Source organism: Pangasianodon hypophthalmus, chromosome 24, assembly GCF_027358585.1.
Source record: "Pangasianodon hypophthalmus isolate fPanHyp1 chromosome 24, fPanHyp1.pri, whole genome shotgun sequence".
In the NCBI taxonomy this organism is placed as follows: domain Eukaryota; kingdom Metazoa; phylum Chordata; class Actinopteri; order Siluriformes; family Pangasiidae; genus Pangasianodon; species Pangasianodon hypophthalmus.
In genome coordinates this window covers 8,137,440-8,144,499 of record NC_069733.1, presented here as the reverse complement: position 1 = coordinate 8,144,499, position 7,060 = coordinate 8,137,440, and the positions used below count along the sequence as shown (strand labels likewise).

General features: G+C 39.1%; 1 pseudogene; it reads right to left on the bottom strand.

The window, feature by feature from the left end:
* Positions 1 to 1,506: 1,506 nt before the first annotated feature.
* LOC113536870 (urea transporter 2-like) lies at positions 1,507 to 4,738 on the bottom strand (annotated as a pseudogene).
* Positions 4,739 to 7,060: the final 2,322 nt, after the last annotated feature.

Here is a 7,060-nt window from a genome sequence, read left to right as displayed (position 1 = left end):
TAAATTCAGCCATTTTTACTCGCATATGTAAATGCCAATATTGGACTCTGCAGTCCACTATTAAGGCTAAATTGACTGACTACAAATTGTAACCTGTTAATACCAGGCTGTAGCACCAACAAGATAGCTAGCTAGCTAGCTTAAATTTGGAGCCTGACACTAGGTTCAGATGAGAAAGCAATACTGTACAATGAAACCATGCCCCTGTGAAATACCAAGACATGTAGCTAGTTTGAAGTAACTGACATTCTTGCCATCAACCTGCACATTCCTACAGGCTTTTTTCATTGCTACATTTTAGAATTAAGTTTAAGTTTAGTTTGCTAATTATGAATAACAGATTGGCAGTGCCTAGAGAAGGCCACAAAACTTAAATTCCTAGTCTAACACAGAAACATGCCAACTACAAATATTGTGATAGATCTTACCATTAAATAAGTTAACAGTGTCATTCTTGATATGATACACAGCAACATGTTAAACAGGAATCTTACCAGCAGCTCGCCACTTCAGCACTGCTATTGTGGACAGCCATGAGGCAAATGGCAGGGAGATGGGGACTGGCAAAGAGACATGGCTGGAAGCAAATGATTTCTCCAATTGTACTCTCTCTTTCCTTATCATGCCAAAGACACAAAAGTTGCAGAGAGAGGTAGGTAGTCTCTGGCATGCATTTGAAAGTGTTTGAGAACAGAAGTTGATGAAGGCGAGCCACAATCCCCAATTCCTTGAGCCGAAGACCCCACAATCCCTTCCATGAATCCCATGCTTCAACATTTGCTGGTGATGAGCCCTCATCAACAAGAGGTTACCCAGGAGTAGGCCAGGGTCCTGCAGATTTATTACCGATGAGCTCATAGCAAACCGCAGAATGGGCACTGTGGCAGCCACTTCACTCCTCAATCCCTGCCAGGATGCTCATCACCTGTTGTCCCACAGTGAACCTGCGGCTGGAGGGGGTTCCTAGCTAGGCCTTGCTAAATTGTGGAAGCACCATCACATTGGCCCCTGTCAGCATCCAGTTGTTACATAGTCATAGACAGACTCAAATCCTCTACTGTGCACATTTCTTAGGTGTTTAACAAGACCAATATCTGAGAAATTCTTGTTTTTTAGATTTCTTTATCATGGCGTGAGATATGTTACCCAAATTGCTGCTGTCCAGCACGGTTCAGCTCTACTCCTCAACAAACATCACACAATGGCATGTTTATATATGTGGAATATATGTGGCTTAAGGACACTTTAGAATGCACTGGTTGAACTGTGCTCTTCACAGATAATTAAATAAGTGTGCACTGCTTTGTTTTGGCTATGCCATATATTTCTACACTTGTTCTTTTAAGTATTATTTTAAGTTCTATTACTCAAAGTACACACATGAGGTATTGCGATTTGTTGCCAGAAGCAGTGATCATAATTAATCTTAATGAAGTTTAATAAATCTCTACAATAAATTTAACTATACAATAATAAATTTAAATATAATACATAAGTTTTAACTTGACTCTTTTGCTTTTAACAATTAAAAGAGGCAATTTCTAAAGCATGCAAACATGTTTATGTGAAAAGAAAAAATAGGCCTGAAAATTAAAATAGAATTACCTAATATGAATATCAAATGTCAATATTAAGCTATGCAGTCATACATGTTTACCATTGTGAGATTGTTAGGAAGTAAAACGAGGGATGGATAGTTTGGATTGTGCCATCATCCTGTCTTAGAGATCCAAGTGGTTTAGTGATGGATGGACATATAGATAATCTTGTATAGGTATAATTTTGTAAAGATAATTAGCATTTACATTCATTGTACAACATGTAATGTATTTAACAATTTAAATACTTTGTCATTAGCACATTGTTGGGAGGCTGCCCAAATCAATTTTGCATTGTCCTCACTTTGAGTGAAAGTTGTTCTGGAATTTGTTGATTCATATTTCAGCTAATTCTAGTGTAGCTGTCTCTGTGTTTCCAGTAATGGTCAGGTTTTCTGAATACTGCCCTCTACTTATCTCAGTGCAGACATCCTGCTGCTCATTCTCTTGGCTCTCCATCATAATCTTTACATCCATGTCTTTTGTCATTTGTGCCACTTTCTCCTTCTCCTGCAGCATCTCCTCTTGGGCTTTCTTTTGCTTTTTTTTAGCCTTCTCCTCCTTCTTCATCTTACAGTAGAACATGAGGTTGTTCTCAGGGTAGGTAACTATGGCAAGAGGCAGCTTGTAAATGGTCTTCACCTCCGTGGTGATCAAGAGAAAAGTGAGGACCGACAGGCAGAAGGGCCAAGTGCAGGCTGGAAGTCCAAACTGGGGAGCAAAGCATTAAAAACTGATTACAAAATGGGAAATTTGAAACACCTATCCTGGACGTTTTGCCACTGTGAATAACAAGATACTTACAGTAGCCATCACATTGCCAACTGCAGAGCCCAGATATGCACAGAAAAATGCTAAGTGGGAAATGAGAAAGGAAATTAATGTTTACATTTATGGCATTTGGTAGACACCCTCATCCAGAGCAACTTACAGTTATCTCTTTTATACAATTGAGCAGTAAAGAGGGTTAAGAGCCTTGCTCAAGGGCCCAGCAGTGGCAGCTTGGCAGCGCTGGGATTTGAACTCTCAACCTTCCGAGCAGAAGTCCAACGTCCCATAAGTAAACTTAATGTCATTGGTGGCTGATAACCCTGGCAATAGTTCATACATAACAAGAATCATTTAGCATTGAGAAAGAGGAAATGGTTCTGACAGGCATCGTACCACAGACCATAGACAGTAGATGGACCTGCCAGGTGAGGACGTAGTACATTCCTCCAATTGCAATGCAAGCCAAGGCACAATTGTATCCCCACAGTCCAAAGTAAATGCTCTGGAATGGTGCCGCAAGAGCGAGACCTATAATAACAAATTAGAGATTAGAGTTTTCACTGATCTTAAAATTTAAGTATGTAGTCTTCCTGGATATCATATAAATTCATATTATTAGGTCCTATATTATAAAAAGTGACAGATTTGCTTATCTTTTCTTTAGAACATTGTGATTAAAGACAGAGTAGCGAATGAAACATGCACAGCTGAGTCTTACCTGACACCATCCCAATAGATGAACCAATGACAGCATGCATGCAAGTTATTGGTGAAGAAATAAACAGGGCCACAATGAATATGCCTCCTGTCCAAGGATTGTCACAACCATAGATCTGCCCAATGCCCACAGGAATGGACTGGAAGAGCTGTGGAAATGGAGTTCATGTCAAGGGCATATGATTTAGAATGCAGTGCATAAGTGCTGCTATCAATAATTGAAGTGACAGCTTAATCTGATGTTGCATAAATTAACAACTATATTTCTTGAGAGAAAATATGGCATTTTCTAGTAAATCCACTCTGGCTGAACAAAGAGTTCCACTTGTGACTTCAGTATCAGAAGAATCTAGAAACAGCTCCTTGGACTCCTAAATGATTTCTGTGTTTGGACACATGTAAAAAAAAAAAACTTGCAAAAATGATCTCTGTTTAACATAAAAACCACTTTATGTTAGCACACTTCCAGCTTACCAAAGCATAATCCAACTGAGACCATGTGATGTTGGGGAAAGAGGTGCTTGGCTGGAGGGAAGTGGAGGTTGTAGTGGCCTGTAGCTACCATATGAAGACACACCAGAATGTTAAAAGGCAGGGTAAAGACTGGCAGATCCCACCGACTGTTGATAGAGGCTAGGGCACTTGAGACGATCGGGCTGTAAGACATGAAACATTCAGGATTTATTAACAGGAATGATAATAGAACAGTCGCTTCTCAAGTAAGTTTTAAATGTCTAGTATAGAGACACTGAGTTCTGGAGCTCTTTTCTTTATTGCAAGTCTACAAGTGGCCTTCCCATGACCAAGAGGCAACATTGGCATTCCTAGAATTTGGCATTCCTGCACTGTATCGCTCAGTCATGTCTACCTCAGTGCCAAAACTGAAATGCTAATGTCACTACATCACATGCAACCTTTGATTAACCTTTCAAAGAGATCTAGTTGATGTGATCTGTTTTGACGTGATTTTGTCTTGTGGCAGCATGTCAGCCTGAATTCCCTTGAATACCTTTGAACATCTGTAAACTGTCAAAACCTGTAAATTGTCAGTGTCGTAATTTACGAATGCTCTTGGGTTCAAATTAACCATGACAGCAGAGATACAAGTTTCACTGCTTGCTTTACAGAAAATCCAAAGGTATATCTGCTTGTGGATCTACAGAACATGCATGCTGGTCAATGTTATTTATTCAGTGTAGAGCCATTCTCTATTTCAAGGCTAACCTGACTGATAAGAGTGCACAGAAAAATGATTGCCTGAAACACACCATGCCATTGACATAATGATGTTGGGCAGCAGAAGCCACCAGTACCAGTCCCCTGCATTGGAGAAGACTGCCATTAGAAGACCAATTAGGATTCCATTGTATCCATACAGGCCTGCTGCAATTGCCCTTCTGAGAGAAATTTAAATTGAAATTACATTGACCAAAGAGTAAACAACTCACAAGTTATACTATTGCATTCTGGAAATACCTATTTTGTTTGAGAATGAGGGCTGAGATTGTGGCGAACAAGGCACCCACAAAGCCATTGAGAGCCCACCATCTGTTCTGGAGGATCAGTCCAGCAAAGATGATCAGTCCACTCAGGGGATTGTTTACGAACATGACCTGTGCTGCACCTCTCAACACCCAGTCAAAAATCTGAACCAAAATGCACTGTCCTGGACAAAACAATGAATAATAAAAGTACCATTACTGAAATATACAGTACATTCTTAAAAAGAGGTAAATTAAAAACTGTTTCTTTAACAGATAGGGTTTCCCTTTAAGGCTGCTAAGACGTATCCAAAGAACCCTTGAGGAAACCTTTTCTCTAAGAGCGTATATAACAATATTTTCAAGTTTCAAAGTGAGAGAAGAGAAACAAAAATGTCTTTTTTGGCTTTTCTTGCACTCTTAGCAGCACGCAAATCAGTCAGCATCAATGGTAGCTGACATGAATGAGGAAATTACCAATTACTAAATCAAGGTTAAACCAAACACTTGTTATGGATTATCAAAATGAAGTCTCCAACAATTACTGCGACAATTTTTACTGAAACAACTAGATTCAAGAGGAACTCAGTGAATGTAGAAATTCAGAATAAATATACTAATTAGTGGAAATGATTGAGTAGACATCATTTTTGTGGCTAGGTAGGCAAGGTAGCCTACTTCAAATTATTTAAATGCTTATGAAGATTTCTTGGTAACACCTAGAGCACAAATATTGCCCACAGCCTCATTCCATTCGGCCCATGTCAACTTGCAAAAAAGTAATACTGAAATGGCCTATAGTAACTCAACATTTTGGCCTATAGTCCACTCAACATTTTCACACTATAGAGATTTCACAGCAGATCCATAGCATAATGAGCACCATTGTACAGCTTGCATGCTCACATCTCACAGGGTTGAAACACTGTTTAAAATCAACACCTGTTTCATGTAAATCACACTTGCGTCTAAAAATGATTCAGAAGCACGTCGGGTGCTGGCAGTGGCATAACCAGTAACCAGTAATTTTCGTGGAATGAGGATATATACAAAATTAAATCATGTTTTGTGATCTGTACAATTGGTAAGTATGATGCACTCATGCATTATAGGCAGATGCAGACAGCAGTCCTCTGGGGTTGGGGATTCGAATGCCTTTTATTATTTAAAGTGCTAATTTAAGTACTTCAAGACTTTGATTGAAGACTGCTAGTGACTCAGCTGTTTGGACCTCATCAGCTGTCACCTTGATACCTCTGTGTTTAGAGTGCAGCTATCTAGTTAGTAGCTTTCAAACAGAAATAGGAAAAACCAGTCTAGTTAATCCTTTTTCTCAGCATGGCAGCTATAGCCAATAAAATGTGACTATACAAAGAAATGCATTCATAAAAGAAAATTTAATCAGTATAATAAATGTTATCACCTAATAGTAGCCTAATGAATACACTTAAATAGTTTCTGATATCTCTTCTTTTTTCTTAGAAACACCATATTCTGATTTCAGTGCCTAGCTTATTGGTGTTTACAAGAAAGGGAGTCTCTCATTCTGAGATAGAGACTTGAAGTGGATGAAAATAGAGTACAACACTCTTGAGGCATATCCCAACACAAAAATATGAAGATCCTGGGGGTGATGTGATAACAGAAGTAAAATCTCTGATGAGCACTGGTAGATTAAATGCTGAAGTAGGACATTAATGTTTTTCTGGTTTACATGGATTGTCTTTTCTTGATTCTTTTCAGAATCAAACCCAAATACCAATAATTGGGTATTTACAACATAGCTAACCTCCAATAAACATTATATACACTGATCAGCCATTACATTAAAACCACCTGACTTATATTGTGTAGGTCCTCCTTGTGCCACCAAAACCATGGGCACTCAACTCAGCAAGCTGTGATGCACTGTGTTTTCTGACACCTTTCTACCATAGCCAGCAATAACGTTTTCAGCAAGGCAGGCTTGGGACAATTCAAAAGGGTTCTTTATTTTCTCTATTTTCTTTCCTTTTGCTTTTCAATGATGTTATCTCTCTCTCTCTCTCTCTCTCTCTCACACACACACACACACGCACGCACGCACGCACGCACACACGCGGCTCTGTGCTGCTCATCTCTCTCTCTCTCTCTTGTGGCTCTTGTTTCTCTTTATCCTTGCCGCCACTCACTGAAACACAGAACAGCCGCTAGCCAAATTTCACACAGGTGTGGAATCCTTACCACTCACTCTCCCTGAAGTGACTTATGATCTGCAATTATGATAAAGTTCTGCCTTTACATATAGTGGAACATTCTGCTTGCCACAGCTGAACTACAGATGAGATGGCTGAGACAGATATAGAAACATGTATGAATGGTTTTGTAAACATCAGTAAGGTCTTGCATGCCTGCGAGTTAACAGTATACATGTGACAGTGTATATATATATATATATATATATATATATATATATGTAAAGGTCACTGAAATATTATTTGTTTTCTTACTGGT